Source organism: Pelodiscus sinensis, chromosome 13, assembly GCF_052426305.1.
Source record: "Pelodiscus sinensis isolate ZL-2025 chromosome 13, ASM5242630v1, whole genome shotgun sequence".
Lineage (NCBI taxonomy): Eukaryota > Metazoa > Chordata > Testudines > Trionychidae > Pelodiscus > Pelodiscus sinensis.
This window is the reverse complement of record NC_143064.1, coordinates 12,918,310-12,942,241: the sequence shown is the minus strand read 5'-3', so window position 1 is coordinate 12,942,241 and position 23,932 is coordinate 12,918,310. Positions and strand designations below refer to the sequence as shown.

Below are 23,932 nucleotides of genomic sequence, written 5' to 3'. Positions count from 1 at the left end.
GGCTCCGGTAAGACCCAGCTTGTTAATAAAAGAATAAAAGAATCTGGGGCTGCCTGGCTCTGGGGGAGGTGTGGATGCATTGGGTTAGAGCAGGGGGGATGGGGGTACTTTTATTTTTTTTAAGGAGTACTTTATAAAAAAAAAGCTGGAGAAACACTGCAATAGACAATTATAAAAAGGAAATGTGAATAACAACTTCTGGCATCTATTAATTGTATTTCCTTCATATGCCACTATCAATAGGGAAACAAAGTCTGCAGGTCACTGCTGGAGGTTCAGTGCCACTCCAGCCACCTAGCCAGTACAGATTAAAAGGCATCAGAACAGGAAGAGCAGTTTTAATGTGCAACTTCAGACCTGCGTGTTCTGCTTTCTATAAGATTATTGATGGTTCAGAAGAACACTTTCATTTGAACTTATTCTCATAGTAGCAGCTCAGTCAGCTATGTCGAATTCACCCACAGAAGGCAAACGATGACTGCTATCCAGTGTTCCCTCACTTGTGTGGCCGCTCAGGAGATGCCACCTAGCTGATTAGTAGAGCACCCACAGCTAGGTTTTTGTTTCTAATAGTGGTGCACATTTACACATGCCTTGGTGCACACAGAAAAAAATTATTCCTCACATAGATGAGGAAAATCTGCACATGGACAGAAAAGATTAGAGGGAACATTGCTGCTATCATAAGAGCTTGATGAGATTTACATAGAAATATCCAGGATAAGGACTCTTGGAACTGAAAAGAATGTCAGCTTTCGCTGCGTCTTTCAGACATAATTGTTGCAAGAGCTATGGAGTACTTTACTGCATCATTTTCAGCCTTTCAAATTTGTTCTTCACCACCAGGGGCAGCCCGTCCATATAGGCGAACTAGGTGGTCACCTAGGGCGTCAAGTTAAATGGGGCGCCAAATGGTGGCGCAATATCATTGAGGGGTTTGGAGGTGGGGGCGCCGATTGCATGGTTTGCCTAGGGGCCAGCTGCTGGCAGCTAGTCTAGGGCCGCCCCTGTTCACAACAACCTGAGTCTAGAACCACACCAAGCTCTGGTACCTCTGGAGTCTTTCACCTTCTGAGGAATGTGCCAAACTTCACCCCGGAGGGCACTGCAATGGGAATGCTTTTGTTAACATGCAGGACTCCACATCCACACTAAGCACTCTGGCCCCAGAACAGGGTGAGGGTAATGGATAGTGGCAGGAAGGGGACCAGCAGAAGTACTGACGAGCATGTTGCTGCTGAATGGAGGGGCTCCAGGATTTCTAGACCCCAAGGTCATGTGGGGGAGCCGAGCTGGTTTCTCTTGTCTGACCTCCAAAGGGTTCTGACGAGAGAAGTGAGCAGACAAAAATGTGGGTGAAGGCAAGATTTCTGCCTCCTGACAAGACGGGGAGGAAGAGGAGAACTGTGACCTGAAACATCCCTCTCTCCACAGCATGGCATTCCAGATTTTGGGACAGACAAAGAAGAGAAAAAAAACAACTCAGTCTTCAAGTTCTGATTTCAAAGTGAAGCCTGAAACTGTCCGTGAGATTTCCTACATTTTGCAGGTTTTATTTTAAAGTTCAGCCCAGCTCTAAATGCAGGTGTCAAGGCACTTAGAGTGCAGGTTCCCCACTTCTGGAGTGCAGAAGGTGGGAGCCCGCAAGAAACCTTAAATACCTTACCTCTATTGGCTTCTGCTTAAAAAAGCTCCCCAAGGTTACAGATTCCCTGGCTTTGGGAGATAGGCTGCCACCATCAAGTGAATTAAGAAAAACCCTGAAAACCAGGAAGAAACACTTGAACTTCTTCCCAAAGGGTAGCCCAAGCTCTTTTGCCACAAGAGAGCTTGAAAAAAAACCCCACAGAAAACTAACTGTGTCTCTGATAGCCGACATCTCAGGCTAGGCAGACACACACACAGACCTCCTGTTACCTTCCAGGACACAAGAATCAAAACATCGCTTTTAAAAGGATGATTCTATTAACAAAACAAAAAGGTATACTTGATAAAGCATACTTGGTTGCTAGGTGTTAAGAGAGCAACTAAGAAAGGAATAGATCAAAACACAAAGAAACACACAGTCTTTTTGTGCTGCAGCTTAGAAATGGTGAATGGGGGAGGGCAGGCACACGGAATTCACACAGAGAAGTTTAACCAAACAGCAAAATAAAGAAAAATACCCTCATCGCGACTAAACCTAAATTTCTGTATCTACTCAGGATCCGTACTTGCAGGCATGGTAATTCTGTTGATTACTTCATCTTGCTTCCTTCAGCCCTAACTTAGAACTCACACAAAGGAGTCTAGACTCAATTTAAATTTCAATAGCAAAATGCAGGACTATGTAGCACTTTAAAGACTAACAAGATGGTTTATTAGATGATGAGCTTTTGTGGGCCAGACCCACTTCCTCAGATCAAGTAGTCTAAATTTCAATAGTCTTTCCTGGCTTTCTGCCAACACTTCCATGCTACCTGAGATTAACCCCTTATTCACCCGGTGCTGGCCAGCACTCCTTCTAACCATCACAAGTTAGGGTCAGTGATCTCCTCCTGTCTAGCACGTATGGACACAACTACAAACTTCTCTGTTAGTGCCAATTATATGCAGAGCTCGGGTTCCTGCCAAGTAGTCAAAAGGGCCTTCACATTAACAAAATTCTGGCACCCATGCCCAAGACCAATGATGGGAGGAATCAGCTCTGGCATCTTTTCCCAAGGGGAATGAAAAAACCATCTTCATTAGCTTCACTTTCCAAACAGAAGGGTGTCTTCTAGGGAATCTTGTAATACTTTTTAACCTTGATTATAAAAACATTCAGCTGCTTCAGGGTTAAGCCTGACCCAAACAGTCTGGATTTCTTCCACGCAGCCTGAGGCCAGGTTTACACTAGACCTGGAAGGTCGGATTAAGGTACGCAACTCCAATTTATGTAAAATACATAGCTGAAGTCGACTTACCTTACGCCAAGCTTGGTACCATCTTCACAGAGAGAGGCTGATGGGAGCATTTGCTCCTGTTAGCTTCCCTTGAGGAGTAACAGTGCCAAACGGCGCCATACTCAGCATTTGATTTAGCAGGTCTTAACTAGACCCACTAAATCGAACGCTAGAAGATCAATCCCCAGCACGGAAAGTGAAGATGTGGCCTCAATGTTTAATTGACGTTTACCTCTAATGAAGATGCCACCTCCAGCTCCACTTTCTCTAAGTTGTACATCAGGATTAGCCCAACACTAGTGGCATTTAGCTTTTTGAGCTGCTACAGCATGGAACTTTTAGGCCCTTTTTGAATAATAGCGGTGAAGGCTTTTAAAATATTATTGCTATTGCAAGCACTCAGAGTCACAGATACACTTATTTTAAAGCTATTAGTCATCAGTGCCTTTGGCTTGTGAAATATGCTAAATTCATTACCCATGTAACAGCATGAGGATTAACAAGAACAATTTCAGTCTGTGTCTTATTGCTATACTTAAAGTTCCAGTGTATCACTAATTGCATTAGTGAGCACTGTTCAGTAGGGCAACTTTTACATTGCCAAGAGGGAGATCCAGTTGCAGATGTCAGATCTGGTTGCCTACAAACCTATTTCCCCAGCTCAGCCTTCTCCCTTCCTGCATTCCATCTATAAGGCACAGAAAGACAGTAAGTTTGCCAGTCATCTGTACCAAACTAGCCTTGGCTCACAGCAGTGTGAAACTGGCATCCTTATGGGCCATGTAGCAGTAATGGCAAGCAGCTGGCTGCTCTTCTCAGCAGGAGGGACTGTGCAAGCCAACCCATACACAGCAGTGAAGGATAAGAGAGAATTAAATATAGACCAGTCAGGACACAGTAGCAAAAGTTGGGCCTTGGACCCAGGGAGGCTACTATGAGAGAATAGCAAGTATTTCCAGTAATACTATCTGCATTCTTGGCAGAGTTGTTGACTCAAGTCCCACGACTTGAACTCGAGTCTGACTTAAGTCGCCTAGGTGACTCAACTTGAGACTCGACTCGGGTTCATTGTTTGTGACTTGAGACTCGATGAAGACTTGCTAATTTTGTTAAATCGACTTGGTGAAAAAATTGTCCCAAAAATGCCAATGTTGATGGCTTGTACAAAAATGACTTGACATTTTTAAAATTAAGGGTACATCTAGACTACATGCCTCTGTCGCCAGAGGCATGTAGATTACACTACCCGGCCTAGGAAAATGAAGCGGCAATTTATCGCCGCTTCATTTAAATTTAAATTGCTGCTGCTCTGAGCCGATCAGCTGTTTGTCGGCTCAGCGCGGTAGTCTGGACGCTCTGCGGTCGACATCAAAGGCATTTATCAACTTCCCAGGTATGTAGAGCATCCAGACTACCACACTGAGCCGACAAACAGCTGATCGGCTCAGCACGGCAGCCATTTAAATTTAAATGAAGCGGCGATTATTTAAATCGCCTCTTCATTTTCCTATGTTGGGTAGTCTAATCTACATGCCTCTGTCGCCAGAGGCATGCAGTCTAGACGTACCCTAAGACTTGAGACTCGACTTGGGACTTGACTCGAAAGTGACTTTAGGGACTCAAGACTCGACTTGGGACTTGAACTGTAGTGACTTGAGACTTGACTTGGACTTGACAATGATGACCTTAAGACAACACTGATTCTTGGAGATCAAAATAGAAAAGAGAGGAAAAAGCAGTAATGAAAACAACAGACCAGCTCTGAAAGGAGAAGTTCACCCAACCTTCCACATGCATGAAATTGCCACAATATAATTAAAAGGGCTTTATTGACTAATATGAAAAAAAAGTTGCATTTATCATTCAAGATTTTGTAGCTTCCGAGTCTGCAAGAACAACTAGAGTGAGCTCGCTGTCATTTGGCAGTCTTTCTATTAAACACTTTGCTTCCATAGAAGGAAATAAAGCTGGCCAGTTAGGTTCAGCCAATTTGCCCCTTAATATTTTGTTATTGGCTCATTAATGAAGAATTCTTTTCAGCACTCTTTCTTCATTCTTAATTCACAATGGCTCATAATTTAGACAAGGGACTCCCCAGCCCCACAGCTCCTGAACCTAACTTGGAAAAACAAAACAAAAACAAAAATCCACATCTTAGTAGACCATTTAAATCACTGCCTCTGTAGAGGAAAACATCCCAGATGGGAAAACATCATCATTTATAGTTCCCAGAGATTAAGTGATAGAAAAGACAAAGGAATCAAAGGCCACAGAACAAAGCAGTCCAACACAGGTGCAAACTTTAATGGCCTGTTAAATAATTAGAACGGCTACCACAGATTTTGTAGGAATTCAACAACTGGCTTAATTTAGCCTGCATTGTTGGTGTAATTCAGTGCTCAAAGCTCATTGACTCAGGCCCCACATTTTGCCTTTTTGAAAGACTATGGATTTCCTACTGTTTCAAGGGCTTAGTTCAAATACATGGAAAATGTTGCAGTTCTTTGCAATCAGACATCAAAGCAAAATCTCAGATCTGAACACAAAACATATTCCATATTCAGCCTAACATGTCTATTGAATGAAACATAAAACCATGATAAGCTTTATAGCTTGTTGTATGGATGAGTCCCATGGTGCTTTTCACAACAATAGAATTATTTGACCCACTCAGGCAGACATTTCAATCCTGCAGAATTACATTCTATTTAAAGTTCTTCCTGTAATCTCATTTGGAAACTTGGACTCTATCATTTTCTTCACTGTCTGCCTGCACTGTAGTGTAATGAGACAACATCGTCTGGTGGTCAGGGCAGTACACAGGGCAGTTCTTTCTCCAAATCTGCCACGGACCTGTTGTCTATCTGTGAACAAGTCATTTCACTTGGTCAATTCGTTTAATTTGTCTTCCATTACTATTTATTTGAGACAGTTTGTCTGTCTTTCTGTCAGTTTGTTCAAGAACATCTCCTAAAGAATAAGCGGTAGGACCACCAAAATTGGTATGCAGCTTCCTTTTATCATAATTTAAAGCAAGGTTTTGGTTGTTCCAGGACAATGGGATGCGCCTGGAATGTGATTGTTTCTCATAAAATGCAAATTGAGGATCTGCTAACAGGGAAAGTTATAGTGTATAATGACTAGAGGGGGGCAGCAAGGGGTCAGAGATGCGGGCTGGGACAGCTATAACTCCACTGGGGCAACAATGGGCGGGGGTGGAAAAAGGGATAGCTATCTATTATATATTTCAGAGAGTTTGCCTGTCTACATGCATGTCTGTCCTGCAGCTGAGGAACATGCACCCCTTTCCCTGCACTGCTCTCTGGAGCTGTAGCAGCCATGGACAGGCACTTCTCATCTGGCCCAAGCTGCTGTAGGGAGAGGGGGCTGGGTTGCCTACTGAACCCCTTGCTCCCTCCCCCCCAGCCTATTTCAGTTAAGGATCTGAGCAATGCCAGGTACATCCTCTAGTCTTATCTATAAAATGGAGGCAACTATTCTCAGCCACCAGCATAAGGTGCTTTGAGATCACTGAATGAAAACTGTGGAGAGTTTTTATTAGTCCCTGTGTGCACTGTTAAATAGCTGCTGCATTTCAACCCAGTAGGGGCTGCATTTGAGTGATTTTTTGGATGAAAAGCAAGACATAAAATGTCAGATTTATTAATTATTATTATTAATCTAAGTAGGCCTACAGCAAAAAAATTAATTGCATAAACAGAAATGTAAAATTATATAATCATCAAGTCATATGTAATAAAGTGCTTAACGTGCAGAAACACAAACGATTAGGCATGCTTGCAGCATACAGGGTGTTTGAGTAATACCAGCTGGATATAGACAGACCCCATTTGCAAGGTTTCTGGTCCTATGACTTTGGAATGAACACTGCATACAATGGGACTATGGGATTAATAATCAGAGAATGAATGGGAATGGCACACATAAAGCCCATTTAGAAATCTTGGGGATTTGTATCCACAACACTCCTGCACTCATTTGCTCTTGAATTGGCAGTGATGAAAGTACTTTTAAAGTCAGTTTGAAGGAGGGAAAGGATTAGAACAATCTACAGTTACAACTATTTGGAACAAAATGAAAGTACATCTAATACAAAAGACTGGATGACTCAGGAGATAGCTAATAGGGTATTGACCCATCCTCTTGCAGGTCATCTGTTCTGCTCCTGACAATTTATCTATAATACTGTTACCCTTTGTCATCAGGTACTCAACGGCCAATGTGAATGGAGATATGGCTAAGTATAGTCCCTTCCGGAAAGGTGTCTAACTCTAAAAAATCACTATCATGCTTGTCATCCTTGTTGGCAGTCTCAGTAGAGAGGTCAAGGATTCTACGGGAAAGGACTGAATTGTCCTTCCTCAGATACATTATTATTAGGGACATTGAAGACACTGCATAGTATCCTCTTTGCCGGTGCTGTATGTATTCAGCAGAGACTTTAATCACCATGTCTGCCACTCCAGCCTCTTTCTGGAGCATTAAGCTGACAATATAGGTGTGCTAATTCTCAATAAAATTAGACTGTCGTAACCCTACTGCATAGCATGCATACGAAAGTACTCATGCTGTTTTATTAAACTACACTTTGTAATTATGCTGTGCTACTTTGTGATTAATGCCATTTTAAAAACATTTTGATCTGTTAGCTGAAAATGTTTCATTCAACAATATGCCATTTTAATCAAGTCATTATCTTCATTACTGTAATTACCTAATTTTAAAACTTAATTTTCAAAGGAAATATCACTGAAAAAAGTCATTGCTGCAACAGGGTTTTTTTTTATGCACACATGGCCCAATTTTCACCCGTGTTTGACCTTGTGAAATCATTGCACTTGTGTCAAGTAGGGACAGACGCTATCAAATCAGAACGGTCGCATTTTAAAAGCATGCTTTACGGATATAAATACCTACATGAACTGGGAAGCACTGCAAAATGAAGCACACAATGACTCAGTGCATATGTTGCATCCCTTAGCTTTAATGTGGATATTTACAAAATGAAAGGACATTAGTAACTGTATTCACCTGAATGGCTCTGCTACGGTACAGAACCATACATAAAGGTGTACCTCTGGGGCACAAAAGCATTTATTTTGGGGGTGCCTGGATAAAGGAGTATTTGCACTCTACTGGGTGCTAGGCCTTGGCTCTATGGTTTATTCAGAAGGCTAAAAGCGTGTGTTCCACAGCCAAGGAAGCTATTCTTTGAACTTCATAGTTAATCCACATCTCAACTGGATTTAACACCTGAGCAATCATCTGGTCACCAGCCAGGTGTCAGAATGTCAGTAATCAGAAGTATTAGGTGCCCAACTTGGCTATAAATATCAGAGTTGGAGATGTGCTCTACAGAGGCCTCCTCAGGGTTGGAGACACCCACTAGCAATAAGTGAAGCTGTTTGATTAGGAGGGAAAGGAACAACTTCCCCCATGTTGTTTGCTCAGGCCTAATTAGTCTGTCTTTTCCATATTCCTTTGAACTTCCAGCTGGGATCAAACCAGAGCAGGCCGGAAATTCTGATCCCAACCCTTGGCTTTGTCTAACATGTCCTGATTCAGTGCCCTCTGAGGGAAAGCACCAATTGTGACTTCTGGACTAGGTGCTGGCCCACGTATTAATGTGCCTCTCTACATAAATCAGAGCAGCCACAGGGACTTTCAAGATGGTTATTTGTACCAGAATTTATTAATTGCTTTTTCCTGGTTACTAAAGAAAGATATTTAGGTCTCTGGAAAGCACATTTTTCCTCTTGAGTGTTGCAGATCTCTGGGTCTAAGGGGCTATGTAATTTTAACATAATCATGCCAACGGTTTCTGAGACATTTTTAAAATGTGCATTTATTTTTATCTTTCTCTACATCTAGCAGCCATAACTGTTTCTCTAGCATCAAAAGGATTTTCATGATCAAAGAGCCTTTGGTTTACAAGGGATCTATAGTTTATGGAAGTGTTTTCTTCGGGTCAGTTCACTAGGCCTTTCTACCTGCCTTGATTAGAAACGACTGGAGTCCCAGCACAGCTTATAAATTCCACAGGAGAGTTATTTACTCAGCAGTTCACGCTGTGCGGCTTACTGCTGGGTTTTCCAGTCCTAGCGGATCCTCTGAAGGGTGAATGAAATTTAGACACATCCTTGGGGATTTATAATCATATCAATACAGGCCTCAGATCCCACACGTACTGCAAACTGTGCCTATGGATATTGTGCAGTCCTTTCCCTTCTTCCCTACAGCTCCCCGGTTCTCTTTCAGCAGCAGCAGCCCAGTGGGAGCGAGATCCTTTCGTTCTGAATGCACACAGACACCCCGGTGCAGCGAGACACTCAAGCATGCACTGTGTGTTAAGCAGGCAAATCCTGGGATGGGACTTCGGCAGGACAATGCATGCGCTTCGAGTTAGACACATGCCGATGTACTTTGCTGAATCAGGACTACAGATTTGACTACAGATAGGACCTCTATGGTATGGACTTCCATCGTCCGGCAACATCTGTGGTCCGGCATCTCTGTGGGGGCTCCTGGGCTGGAGCACTCATGGGGAAAAGCCAGTCCTGGTGCTCAGCAACTCCTCCTCTGGGGGGATGCTCCTCTGGGGGGATGGCTGCGGAGCCCTGCGGCCAGGAGCACGGCCCTGCCGCTGTTGGGCTTGGTGTGCTCCTGCAGTGTCAGGCTCTGTAGCTACCCTGCCTCTCACCCTGAGCGCCCCCTAGTCTCCGCTTGGTCAATGCCAGCTCCTCCGCTGCAATTGGAACAGAGCTCCACAACCGGGGGAAGCAGCATTGACCTACCTTGGTCCAGCAAATTCTCTGGTTGGGGAACAGTCGGGTCCCAAAGGTCACCAAGCAGGGAGATCCAACCTGCACCTACATTAGACAGCCTGTCCATTACAAAATTCTTCCCTTTCTTGCCCGCCCTCCCCGCACCCGGAGCTCTCTTGGGCTATTCTGGACTTTTCTCTAGTCAAAGAGCCAAAACCATGGACATTTTGTCTACAGATTGTGCTGTACAATGAGTACAGGAGACCTCTTTACATTTCTATACAACCCTCCAGATTTACACCGGAGCAGCAGAGATCAGAGTCTGGCCCTGTACCTCTCTACGCATCTCCCTCTTCCATGCTGGCTTTTCCTTTGAAAATTATCCAAAATCTCAGCTTTACTCCGGCACAGAGGTGTCTGCGAAAGCAGCGGTTCCCAACCACTGGTCTGTGGCCCGCTGCTGGGCAATGGAGCTCTGGCTACCGGGCCGTGGCGGCTCTCGGGGCTGGGGTACACCACTCCCACCGTGACTGTTGGGAGACATGTTCTGCCCTGCCTCTCAGCCAACCAGCGCCAGGGCAGGGTCTCTTCCCGGATGCAGAAGAGTGCTTTGCTGTGTGGCGAGAGGGCAGCAAAGAGTCTGGCACGGCAGCCTTAGATCAGCCGCAACCTGGGCTCTGAGGTGGGCTAGTTCTAGGGAGCTCTAAGGGGTAGGAGGCTCTAAGAGGTGGGGGATGACACTGGGGGGCTTTGGGCAGGGCTCGTAGTGGGGGGGCTATGGGGACAGGACTAATATTGGGTACTGGGGGCTGGCATTGGGGAAGACTTTGGGGGTGTTGGGTGCAGTGGGGCTCTGGAAACAGGGGGCTGGCACTGGGGGGCTTTGAGGGCATGAGGCTGGCATGGGGGAGTTGGGTTCAGGGACCTCTGGGGTCAGTGACTAGTGCTGCGGGGTGGTGGAGGAGTGAGGGGGCTCTAGGCTTATAATGAATATGCAAATAAAATGTTACCAGTCTGCCAAAAGTTTGCGAATGGGGTTGTCAGTTCCCAGTTTAAAAGCATTTGGGAACCGCTGTGCTAAAGCAGGGCTGGGCAATATGCAGCCCGGGGCCAAATCCAGCACACCTAATGCTTTGATCTGGCCACTTCCTACTTATATCCTGCTGCCCATGCCATTGAATTTCCAGACGGCATTTCAGGCAGCAGGAGCCTATTGAAACGGCTCCTGGTTCACAGTCTCAGTGCAACCTGGCAAGGGCTAGAGCGTTGAGCCCGTTAAATAGCTGCAGCAACCTCGGGTGGCAGCCAGGCAACGTGGTAGCGGTGGGGCTGAAAACCATGAGCCTTTTGCTGTCTTTTTATTTCAAAGCTTCCTCCCCAGACTACTCTGGAAGGCCCCCCTTCCAGGGTGGAGCTGGACAGTGAGCAGTACAAAATTCACTAAGAGTCTGCCCTCCTACAAAAATTATTACCCACCCTCGTGCCAAAGTCACTAACTTCCAATATGGCCCAGCATCAGACACATTATCCCTTAGTTCCCTGGAGTGTGTTAATCCTGATATACACAAAACAACATGGGATTGGACACTGCTGTCACTCTGGTGGCATTCAGAAGGGTACCCCACTGAAAGCAAGAATTAGATCCAACGATGGTACTGTGGTATCTACACTGATCAGAAAGAAACATGAAAAGAGAGTCCAAAAATGAGCAGGAAGTTGATGAGGGGGCTCTGAAGAACACAAGAGCGCTGTGCCTCTGTTTTGACTTGTTTAGACTCATTACCCACTGTGTCCTTATACATTCTGAATATAAGATGTCACCCAAGAGAAACACTTACAGTCGTCTGATATCTTCATGGGACTTCTTTGGAGCTTTTTACACAAGCTCCACAGTTCCAGATGAAGATGTCTGATGAAATAGTGCTGGGATTGATTTTAGTTTTTCTCTGATGAAGACTCACTGATATTAGAGTAACGCAATAATACGTGAAACAAAAGACAGAACTATGTAGCACTTTAAAGACTAACGAGATGATTTATTAGGTGATGAGCTTTTGTGGGCCAGACCCACTTCCTCAGATCAATATGTGGAAGAAAATCAGCACAACCCTACATACCAAAGTGATACAATCAAAAAAAAAGTGAACGCATGTGAAATTGACACATCAAATTTTAGAACAGAGTGGGGGTGAGGAGGGAAGGTAAGTTTCTGTGAGGTAGAGACATAGGGGTGATAATAAGAGAAAGTTTCTGTGAGGTAATGACATTAGGAGTGATAACTGGGAAAGCTATCTTTGTAATGGGTGAGATAATTAGAGTCTTGTTTAAACCCATACATAAAGTGTTAAATTTAAGCATGAATGACAATTCATGCCTAAATTTGACACTTTATGTATGGGTTTAAACAAAGACTCTAATTATCTCACCCATTACAAAGATAGCTTCCCCAATTATTACCCCTAACGTCATTACCTCACAGAAACTTTCCCTTATTATCACCCCTATGTCTCTACCTCACAGAAACTTACCTTCCCTCCTCACCCCCACTCTGTTCTAAAATTTGATGTGTCAATTTCACATGCGTTCACTTTTTTTTGATTGTATCACTTTGGTATATAGGGTTGTGCCGATTTTCTTCCACATATTGATCTGAGGAAGTGGGTCTGGCCCATGGAAGCTCATCCCCTAATAAACCATCTTGTTAGTCTTTAGAGTGCTACATAGTTCTGTCTTTTGTTTCAGCTACACCAGACTAACACGGCTGCATCTCTATCACTATTCTACATGCAATAATACTTGACAGTGCAGAATTTTTCCCCAACAGGGTAATACGTCTCCAGTCTTCGCCAGGTTGAAGAGTATTTTATAAGCTTTCATTGTGTCTAAAAATGTAACAGCTCCAAGCAAATGAGTTCTGGGAGTTTAGGGAGTGCAATACGAATAATAAAAAAAAACGAGTTCTTCTCAGTTCAAAAATCAAGATGTGCTGCAGTCACCTGCATAGCAGCATGTACCGTACAACCCTGGAAGTCGCACGATCTCCTTTAAATGAGATATTCAACTCAAGCCTGTCAAAAGGCAGTACAAACAGATTTTTAATATGTAGCTAGAACACGTCTCTCTTCGTTTTTACCTCTCAGTGCCTTCGTGAAGCTAAGCCAACGCACAGTACAGGGCCAATCGCACAGGGCCACGGCCTAAGATGCATGGTACCTAAGGTGCCAAGATCATCAAATCAGTTGCATTTGGAGGTTTAATGTTTCTCCTGAAACCATTTCCCTACTACTTAGCATTCACACCATGGAAGAAGCATGGCTGGGCCCCATGTGGAAAAGCTGATAGGGTGCACCCCGTTCACACCATCCTGGGGATTCATGGAAGGTCAACATCAGCCATGTTGATTCCTTGTGCCTCTGCTTGACCTATACTGCGGTACAGCTCCACCAGAGCTATAAAGCAATGGCTTGCCATGAGCGGGGGAAGACTAGAAAAATGTGATTAATACAGCCCCAGGCTGTCCCACTTTGATTATTTTCCACACGGTTGGTAGGGAGTAGAAATTCAGTACCAGAAAGAGACGGCTGAAACTCTCTTCTATCACACATGGGCCAGGTAGGTGGGATAAATGGAGTCCCGGGCACTCACTGAGTTATACAGCCAGGTAACCAAACAGAATGTGAGCATGTGCTTCAGCAACACGCTCCACCCTGTCAAACAAGGTTTATGTGAAAAGGAGCTTACAGACCACTGCTGGAGAAAAACCCTATGGCAGCGGATGACGGCTCAACTGGGGAAGGCAAGCCCCAGTCCTACCCCTTCTACCTGAGGCCCTGTCTCTGGAGCCAACCCCTGCCCGCCTCCAGCCCGATCCTTCCTGGCTACTTGGAGGGCCCGGGTTGCCATTCTGCGGCCTCAGCTCCAGCCCTCTCCAGCAACCAGGGCTGCCACATCTCTGCCCCATTCTTCCCTTGTGGCGCGAGAGCTGTGCTGCCACCCTGCAGCCCCAGCCTTCCCAGTGACCGTGGCATGTAGGCAATTTTGGAAAGGCAGCATCTTCCCTTGCCTACATTACCTGCTCCCCATGCCTATGGATTTCAGGCTGTCACAAGAACAAATTCAAAGAGGTAGCAATGCCTCTGAAGTAGCTGCTTGGGTTCTCGCCTCACAAAGGGGCCAGTCCCACCATTTCATGCTGATTTGGAAGGCTGCACATATCTTGGTTGCAGCTGAGAATCTAGGCTGGATAGAGACTCCAAAATGGTCTCTCTGATTTAACCCAATTCTTACAAGAGCTCCTGAATAGCCAGGACTTGGTGGTGCCCGGCCCCTTACAGGCACATATGAGAGGGCACAAGGAGAGCTTCCACTACTTTCCCATACACCTGCACTCTACCAGGCTTTCTAATAATAATAATGAGCATTTTATGAATTTAGAGAAAACCTTCACCACCCTTGAAAAGTGAAGGGACTTGCCCAAGACCACATGGTAAGTTAGTGGCAGAGCTGGGATTTAAACCTGTGGTTTCCTGTGAGGGTAGTGCATCTCCACTCTATCCTTACCATGAGCCAGTAGCTTTTGGTCACAAACAAGTAATCCAATAGACATAATCCCCCAAAACCATTATACCAAATAAGAACATGTATATGTTGATATGCTGTAGGTATCATCATCTTTGTGGACCAACTCCTGAGTTCCTTATTCAGTTTTTTCTATCAATACTCAAACAAAACTCTCACTGGCCTCAGTGGAAGTTTTTCTGGATAGGATGGGCAATATCAGAAGTGGAACTTCATCATCTAGCTGTTTCGTAGCAGTCTTGCGAGAACACAGAGATTGGATAACAGGACTTTTAAACAAATCAGAAAGAAAACCTAAGGAAAAGCTCAGTAGAGGCACAGTTCTAATGTATCAGAGTAACGAACATACATCTTTGGGAGTGCAGTGAAAAAGGAAAGGAAAGGAGCAAGGAGGTCTGGATTTCAAGGTCCTTGAGACAGTACCTGAGCTACAAGACAAGAGCGGGAGAAAGAGCACACTCCTAAATTGCACTAAAAAGATATAAAAGCTAGACACCAATATTGCCACAGTATGATGTGGTGGGGTAGCTCCTTAGAACATCTGCGTCACCGCGGGGACGAGGAAGCGGAGCCTGCACCGCGCTGGGGCGAAAAGCCGCGCGGAGCCCCGGGCGGGGAGCAGGAACGCTCCAGAGGGGCCGCAACGCGGGGGAACACACCTGCGGGGGCGGGAGGCCGGCCGGGATGGCATCAGCCGTGACGTCACCGGTGCGACGCCCGGGGACGCCGCCGGGTGATGACGCTGGGGGAAGCGTCATTCCCCTGTGTCCGGCAGGGAATTTAAAATTGGACTCCGGGCCAGAGGGGGGAACGGATCCCCGGAGAGTGGGAGCGTCACCGGCAGGACCCTACGGACCCGACTACTGGAGACCCTGGGTGAGTCTTAACCCGGGGACCCCAGACTAGCGGCTGCTCATGGCTGGGGAAGAAGTGGCCCAGGGCGGGGGCGTGGACCCCGAGAGCGGGGGAGTTTAGGGGTTTCAACCCCCTCCGCTAGGCAGGAACGCGGATCCTGACCTTAGGGCCCTGGGTCGGGGTCCGGAGCGAGGGTGGGCCCGGACCCCCTTCCCCAGCAAGCAGGAGGGCAACCAGGCGCATTGTGGAAATTGTGAAAACTCATGATTTAATAAACTATAAGGCACCCGACACGTCAAAAGGGGTGTGTTACTTGGGGAGTTGGGGGACGCGGACGCGGGTGGTCCCCTACATATGGGCATTTGAGAAAACTGATTTTTTTTCAGTTCACTGAGAAGTCAAAAAGAAAGAGAAAAAGGAGAGAAATTGGGTTTGACCAAACCAAATCTAAAAAAATGTCAGCTAATCAAAAGACAAACCACCAAATAAATATTTTGAGTTGTGTATAAATGTTGATCATTTTTAACATCAAAGCAAAAGAGGGGCTAGGTTCACAAAATGGTTGAGGCGGGGATCCTGGGACTCACATTACAACTTTTAGGCTGGTGGTTGGGATATTTCACTTGGACTGTGAAAAACACTGGTTCAGATCCCCCCACTCCGTAATGTGGGGAAGAGATTTGAACTCTCACTGTTACCTTCATAGACTATGTCAAGCTAGATCTCAGAACTTCATGTGGATTCCACTACTGCCACCAATTAGCGATGCATGGTTCATAAACAGTTTAAGATAATCAGTTAGTTGTAACTGTCTGTCTTCTGCAAAACACAGGTTATGAGATCACTCATGATACCATTAAACTTCAGTCCTGGTCCATACACCAAGCACAAGACAATATTGTCCAGTCATTTTGCTACCATGAATTATGAAGCAAACATATTTCAATCTTTGGAAAATTAAAAAATCCACTGTTTGGAACCATGTACTCTGCACTTTTTGGATGCATATAAATATGCATATTCAAGAAAGAGAAATAAGACATTAAATTGATGTACAGGTTGCACCTCTCCAGTCTGGCACCATCAAGATCTGACAGAACCCTGAGAGCCCAAACTTCTGGCTATACAAACTTGATGGGACCGCAGGAATAAAGTGGACTTCTGGCTAACTAAAATCATGCCAGACCAGAGAGTGCCAGACTAGACAGGTTCAACCTGTAGTAGCAAATACTGAAATCCAGCTCAACCATCATTTACCACATGCCACAATCTGGTTGTTATTCAAGGCCCTAACTTGTCAACCTATGCCCCTAGAAACTCTCTGGCTTCAGCGCAGAATGCTTGAAGGCCCAAGACCCTTCATTTGGCCAGAAGACCAGTACCCAGCAGAGTCCCACTGACATGAGTTAAAAGCAACATAGATGTAAGTACAAGATAGGTATATACTGCTGTAACTACAGCTACTTAACATTTTAGGGATGTAACTGTGAAAGAACTTCCCTTAATTCCCAAAGTAAACAAAGGCCATGTCTTCACTTGCAGGAAGAAGATCAACACAGCGACAATCAATTTTTCGGTGTTTGATTTAGCGGGTCTAGTAAAAACCCGCTAAGTCAAATGCTGAGGGCGCCTTCGTCAATGCCAGTATTTCTACTCCTCACAAAGAGTAAGGGAAGTCGACAGGAGTGTTTCTCCCAATGACCTCCTACTGTGGAGATGGTGCCAAGTTCAGCTTAAAGTACAACTCCAGCTACGTTATTTAAATCACTGAAGTTGCATACCTTCTGGGTGTAGTACAGACCTGGTCTTAGATTGATTGTCCTTAGAAAACTAAACAAAAGGACTGAAACAAATAAAGCAGAAGATTACATTTCAGATGCTTTCTGAATAAAAAACCTCCTGAAACAGTAAAGAAAAATGGGGGAAAGGCTGTAACCCTTTCCTTTGGTAACATCAGTCAACAGAATTTAAATGCAAATTTGAAAAGAAGTTTTAACATTAGGAACAGACAACCATGTGCTCCATCAAAGCAATTAAATATTATGTTAAAGTAGCCAAAAATATTAGCTAGGAGTGAACTATCTGCTATATAATTGGGAGCATTTGTCTGTCTGTCCATCTGTTTGTTCAAGAACTCCTACATGGTAAGAGCAAGGACCACCAAATTTGGTACACGACTTCCTTTTACAACTTAAAGCAAGGTAAGGGTTTGGTTGTGCCAAGGAAATGGAATGTGCCTGGAATGGGATTGCTTCTCATAAAACCACACAGAAGAGACAATCATGAAGCAGGTAAATGGGGCTGGCTGCAGGTGTACCCCCGCCGCCTGTCTGGCAATGCCCCAGCCCTGAGCCTCCTACTTCCCAGGCACCCTTTAGGGAGGGTGGAGGGGCTGATGCTTCCCCTCCCCAGTTCATACGGTGATGTTGCTGATTGTTCCCCTTCATCAGGGAGCCAGGAGACAGTGCCCAGTTTACGGCATTGCTCACTCTGGCTGGGGAGCACAGGGGGCAAACACACCTGGACCTGCCCCAGGCAGGGGACATGCACCTCTTTCATGAAGCTTCTCACCTAGCCCCAAGCTGCTGCAGTGGGAGAGGGCTGGGGTCATCCTCTCTCCTCAAGGCAGCCTGCCTACTGAACTCCTCATCCTCAGCCCTACCATTATTTTCCAAAAAAACAAAAATTAATTGAGTTAAGGACCCGAGCAAGACTAGGTCAATCTTCTATATGTTATACAATAGAGTTTGGGTGGGGGAAAAATGGTTTTTCTGGAGCACACTGAGAATTCAAGTATTGTATTTATTGCTTTATTGAAAAAGATAAAATAATACCACAGCGTTCATGGTAGATAGCTAGCTTGTTTTAAAGCATTAATAAAAGAAAGTCCAATTACCTTCTCCTTAGTTTTACTTTCTTTGTTAATTGTTACTATCTTACTTTTATGCCTTACCTTCAGTAAAGGACATGTAATGGCCAGCAAAAATACAGGCCAAACACAGAATGGAATATATAGCTGAGAGGTATGAACTATATTCGACTTTCCTACAGATGAAACATAAACCCAAAAGCTATTATTTGTCAAAAACATGAATTAAAATCAGCAGCACTGCATGACATTTGAAAAAAGTTTTCAGTACCAGAGATCAAAAACAGAGTTCAGTTAACTTACACTAGTTTTCTATCGATTTCCATGATAGTTAATTTCCTTCTATTAATTTTTTTCCTTCATAGATTTTCATGTTTCCTGGTGCTTCAGGGGGTAGCCGAGTTAGTCTGTCACAGAAAAAAAACAACAAATGATCTGGTAGCACTTTATGTTTTGTTAGTCTATAAAGTGCTACCAAACCATTTGATGTTTCCTGGAGGTTGTTCTGCATAACTGAAATGAAGAGAAACTAGCAAGCTGGTAAATGATCATATATTCTTTTATATATTCACCATCAAAAGCTAGTGGACAATTATTTAGTTTCTGATTTATTACTGTTAAAATCGCAGAGTACCTTTGGAACAGAATATAGTACAACATGTACAAAACAATTCTGATTGGATTAGATGTGAATTAAATATTTAAAAGCAGTGATGGGCAGCATGTGGCCCATTTGGGTAATCCACTGGCGGGCCGTGAGATGTTTTGTTTACATTGGCTGTCCACAGGCATCACCATGCTCTCCCCGGCAGCTCCCAGTAGCCAGTTCGCCGTTCCTCACCAATGGGATCCGCGGGAAGTGGCAGCGAGCTTATCCTTATGGCCCACCACTTCTCCCATTGGCTAGGAACAGCAAACCACAGCCAATGGTCAATGTCAGCGAAACATTTCATGGTCCGACAGCAGATTACCCAGATGGCTGTGTATGGTCTGTGGGCCGCAGGTTGCCTACCACTGACTTGAACATAGATGGAATCTATCACAGACTGACTATTTCCTGAAATATCCTGAATGAACTTTATTTAATTAAAATAAATTCAATAACAGGTTTAATTTATCTTTCAAGATTTTTTTAAAAAAATTAGCACAACATTAATCTTTTCCAGATTTCTGCAGCTTCCCCAGAACTACAAGATTTCATGGAAATCAGCATGAGTAGTCCAGAAAGCTCCACAGATTGTTTTAAAACTCTTGGATGAAAATTACCCTGATGTGTTGTTAGTTTCTGTTTAACAAGCTTCAGAGATACTAGGTTTATTCCTAATTAAGTTACTCCCAGATGAATGAAGCTAGAAGATATATTATATTTACTAACAGGTACTGTAATTAAATTAAGCCCAACAACTATCATCTGCAGTCTGGAATCCTGTGATTAAAACGTGATTACAGATATATTACCCCCCAAACTGATTATAATTTAATCCCAGATTATTTGTGATTTAGGTGTAAATGTGGAGTACTTTTTTGGCAGTGAGGGTAATTATACTGGAACTATTTGACAAAGAATTGTGACAGTCTCCATCACTGACAAATCTTAAATGAAGGTTGATAGTTTTCTAAAAGTATGCACCAAGAATTATTGAGGGGGATGGTCTATTTCTTGTGTTATACAGGAGATCAGACTAGATTATCACAATCGTTCCTTCTGGACTTGGAATCCATAGTTTCTGACCCATTTATTTAACACATTTGCTGAGCTCTTGACAAAGAATCATTTCATTAGTAAAGTATTCTGGCTAGGAGAACACTTGACACCATGAATCACTCAAATTTACTCTCCAAATTTAGCTCTACACCTCAAAAAAGAACTCCTAATATAAGTACTTATTACTTAGACAGCTTTTAATTCATTTAATGTCTGCCATGTTAATTTTATATCCTAGTTTTTTTATCAAAATGTCAAGAGGATCCTAGTCAAATGCCTCACAAATGTAAGTATATTACATCAATACTATTATTTTTATTAACCAAATTTATAATCTTGTCACAAAAGATATCAAGTTACACAGACAGGTACTTTTTACATAAACCCATGTTGACTGGCAATACATTATCTTGCTTTAATTCTTAATTAGTCAAATCCTGCATAAGCCTCATCACTATTTTGTCCAGAATGGATGTCAGACTAACACGAACCTATAATTATCCAGGGCATCATGTTTGCTCTTTTTAAAAATTAGCACAACAATGGTTTTCTTTCAGTGATTTAGCACTGCCCCAGTGCTCCAAGACTTCTAGATAATCAACATTAACAGTCTAATGAACTACTTAGCCAGGTCTTTTAAAAACTTGCATATAAACATACCTAGAAATTTAAAAACCAGTAGGTCTAACTATAATAGTCACTGTTTAACGTCTTCCCGTGATACCAATGGAATGAAAAGAATGTTATTATATGAAATGACATCATGTCTTTCCTCAAATACAGAACAGAAATATGTATTCAACACTTTTGCTGGTAATTTCTCTTTGCTTCCCTTATCAATTTACTCCAATTAAAACTTCTAGTTTATATTTATTACTGTCAATTTTCTTATTTGTTTATAAGCACATACAGACAGAATGTATATATTGTATATGTTCTGCATGTGCTTACACAAATGGAAAAAAGGAATGCTGATAGTAATTGATATAAAACACCTCACACACACACACACACACACATATATATATATATATATAAAATTGCTTTCACTTTCTATATTAGCCAAATTGTCAGGATTTTTAATCAATATGGCCTTCTTCTATTGCAGCTTTTGGGACTTCTAGTAAATTCCCAATCATCATTCAAATTCTTCTAATTAGATTCTTCCTCTCAGTTGATTGGGCTATGAATTGTGTTCAGCTTTGTAACTGTGATCATGATCATTTGTACTTAAATTACCATTAATTTTTAGTTCTGTGATCAGTTCTTTAACTGTCAAGATGAGCTGTTCCTTTTACTTAATATATTGTATGAAGTCATTTGGGATATAATTTCTAAACCTGGGTTAGATTATCATCAATAATGTGAACTACATGGATCATGTCACACCCACCCTTGTGTTCTCCACAGTACACATTTAAGGAATAGCGAATGTCTTTGCACTGGTGCTGATTGCTAATGGTGGATTTTTCAATAGGGCCTGAGGGAGTTATGGAATTTATGCTCCTAGTTTTCTCAGATGTTTTTGAAAATCCTACACACAACACCCAATAGCTCCTCCTTCAGTCTCATCCTAACAGGTATCCCAGCTTAGATATTTCCTTCTCAATAGAGTTCCCATTACATTATTGAGTTGGCAGTTAAATCAGGTCTTTGCTGCAGTTTTCCTTAGGATGTGAATCTCTCCTCAGAGTTGGCTGGACTGAATATTCAGCTCAAAGAATTGCAGGCCAACAAGGCATGATAAAGAGACTGCACATAAATTAGTAAAAACTGACTAAAAACCTACATCACACTTTTTCTCTCAGCTTCTTCCAGCATGTCAACATTTTTTATGTCAGGGCACAGGTCATCAAATCTTTTCTCACTGGTTTCTTTTGTCCATGCTTCCTGCCACTCCTCTCTTCGTTCATTTTTAATTAGATTTTAAAATTCCTGTTTAGAAGGTTCTATGTTATTTCCATAGCAATTTTTGCTTCTTTGTCAGCCACCTCATTTCCTGTTATCCCAACAGGCATTGGAAATCTATCCTATTTCAACAGTCATTCACCTCTTTGATGCACTATTCTATGGCTGTCATTCGAGCAGACTTCTAAGAACTCCAACTTCCCAATGTTCTGTGAATTCGGACGCAATCATCACTTCATTCACTACCACATGACACCTGTTCTCAAATGGAACCAGACACCAGCAATTGTCTTGTAATGGAACAATGGGAGACATAAGAATGCTCGCCACATGGAAAAAAAACTGCATTTGGCAGGCTCAGAAATGTTACTGGGGAGGTTAAAGAGCCATTGGCAAAGAAAACAGGAAGACACGCCCATTTTAATTTGTAAAGGAACAATCACAGTTGTTACTTTAAGTTTAAATAACCCACAGAATTTGGACAGAAAACTTCCCCAACTGACCTTGTGCCCTAAGCTGGGTTGGAACAGAAACCCAGAGATCTCCTTGGGGGCAGATCTACATTATTTTTTCTTACAAGAGCTCTTGTACAGTAACCGGAATTCCAAAAGAAAACATATTTAGTTTAGTACCGAAAACCAGCTAACTGAATTCAAAGGCTTTTTCCCAGAGCAATCCATAGCAGCAGTATGTTCACTGGTTTTCAGTTTTTAAAACTGTGTTACTTGCAGTTGATTGAGGCTGCAGTAGATATATATAAATACTGCAAAATTGTGTAACCAAATAGCTTCTCTCTACTTGTAAACAAGAGTGCTTTGTCAACTAGCAGATGCATGCCAAATTAGGCTTGTCCCCATAAACATCTCCATACGCAAAAGCATCAGTATAACATAACCCTCGCAGACCACAAGGGGTACGAAAGACTTAAAGTCGCTGATGGAAAATGATGGTCCCCAAATATTTATATCTCAGCAGTGAAAAGATGTATCGGGTTCTAAAAATTGGCATGTGCCCCTGAGAAATCTCAGGCTCTGAAGAGACAGGACAGTTATCTGCTAAATGCTTTGCAAAGGGGATGTGTAATTCAATAGCATGGAATGACTTAGTGCCAGGCTTTCTGACAGAGGCCTGAAGCCCACACACAAAATCAAAGTGCATTCATTTTAGCCTTGCACTAGAGGATTTACTCAGTGTTGCTCGGATCCTTTACTGATTTTTCTTTTTCTTCATTTAAATCATTGCTTGGAGGGTGGGGCTGGGGATGAGGGATTTAGTATGCAGGCTGCTTTGGGAGAAAGGACTACTCCAGCCCTCTTTCACCATAGCACCTTGGGTTCAGGTGAGAAGCGCCTCTCCATGGCTGCTTCAACTCCAGTGGGCACAGTTGGAGGAAGGGTGCATGTTCCCCAGCTGGGGGACAGACAGACAGACAAACTCACTGAAATATATAGTAGATTTGTGTGGGCAAGTACTAAAGCTGCAAACATAAACAGAGGATTTGCGGGATACATGGGTAGCCAGATACAGGTAAGATTTTGCAAAAAGGGAGTTGCTGCTTTCTGAGCTAATCCCCCTCCCCCCAGCAAGTGTCACCAAAGATCCTGCATGAGACACCACACACAACTGCTTTTGCAGATGCTCAATATATGGTCGTATGTGCTCTGCTGAGTTCTGTAGGCTTGGCGGTCTTTCAGTTTGGCTTAAATACACTTACTGGCTCTGCTAGATCTCTTGAGTTTAGCTTCCTCCCTGTAGGGCAGGGGTGGGGAGCCTTTTTTGGGCTGGGGACCACTAAACCTGTCATGACTCCTTCCCCACTGTGGCATGATAAATGCAGAAGTGGGGGCCCACAAAAGTACCCCAAAACCTTATCTTTCCAGGCTTTGGTAAAAAACTTCCCCCCAAAATCTTAACAACCTAGATTTTGGGGATAAAAACTCCACTGCCACCACCCAAGTAATGATAAGAAAATCAGGGGAGAGATCACTTGGGAAATCTCCCCCCTCAAGTACAAACCAGGACACAAAAATTAACCAATGCCAGGTTAATAAAAAGAAAAGAGAAAGAATGTTTATCAACAACACAATATTCCTGTTGCTTGCATAATGACTAGATGGTAGAGTCACAAAGTAATATACTCATGGAGGGGAAACCCACCATGGGCCAGGAATTTAGTTACAAAGGAGAGCAAAACCCATTTTAAATTCACAGACATCAGATCCCATTTCCCAAACCATAACACACTAAAACGGATTTATCTAAAATTTACCCTATTTACAGAAGAGCGAAGAGTCTTTTCTTGGAGGGA

The 23,932-nt window shown here is 43.3% G+C and overlaps 1 protein-coding gene and 1 long non-coding RNA gene across 5 annotated transcripts in view; one reads left to right on the top strand and one right to left on the bottom strand.

Moving 5' to 3' along the window:
* The window catches only part of FGF13 (fibroblast growth factor 13), a 412,871-nt gene that overhangs the window by 327,802 nt on the left and 61,137 nt on the right, over window positions 1-23,932 (bottom strand). The gene's annotated exons all lie outside the window — the stretch shown is intronic.
* LOC142831254 (uncharacterized) lies at window positions 15,025-16,823 on the top strand. Its single transcript, XR_012906943.2, has 3 exons — window positions 15,025-15,163; window positions 16,457-16,565; window positions 16,685-16,823. It is a non-coding gene; the product is annotated as an uncharacterized LOC142831254 (long non-coding RNA).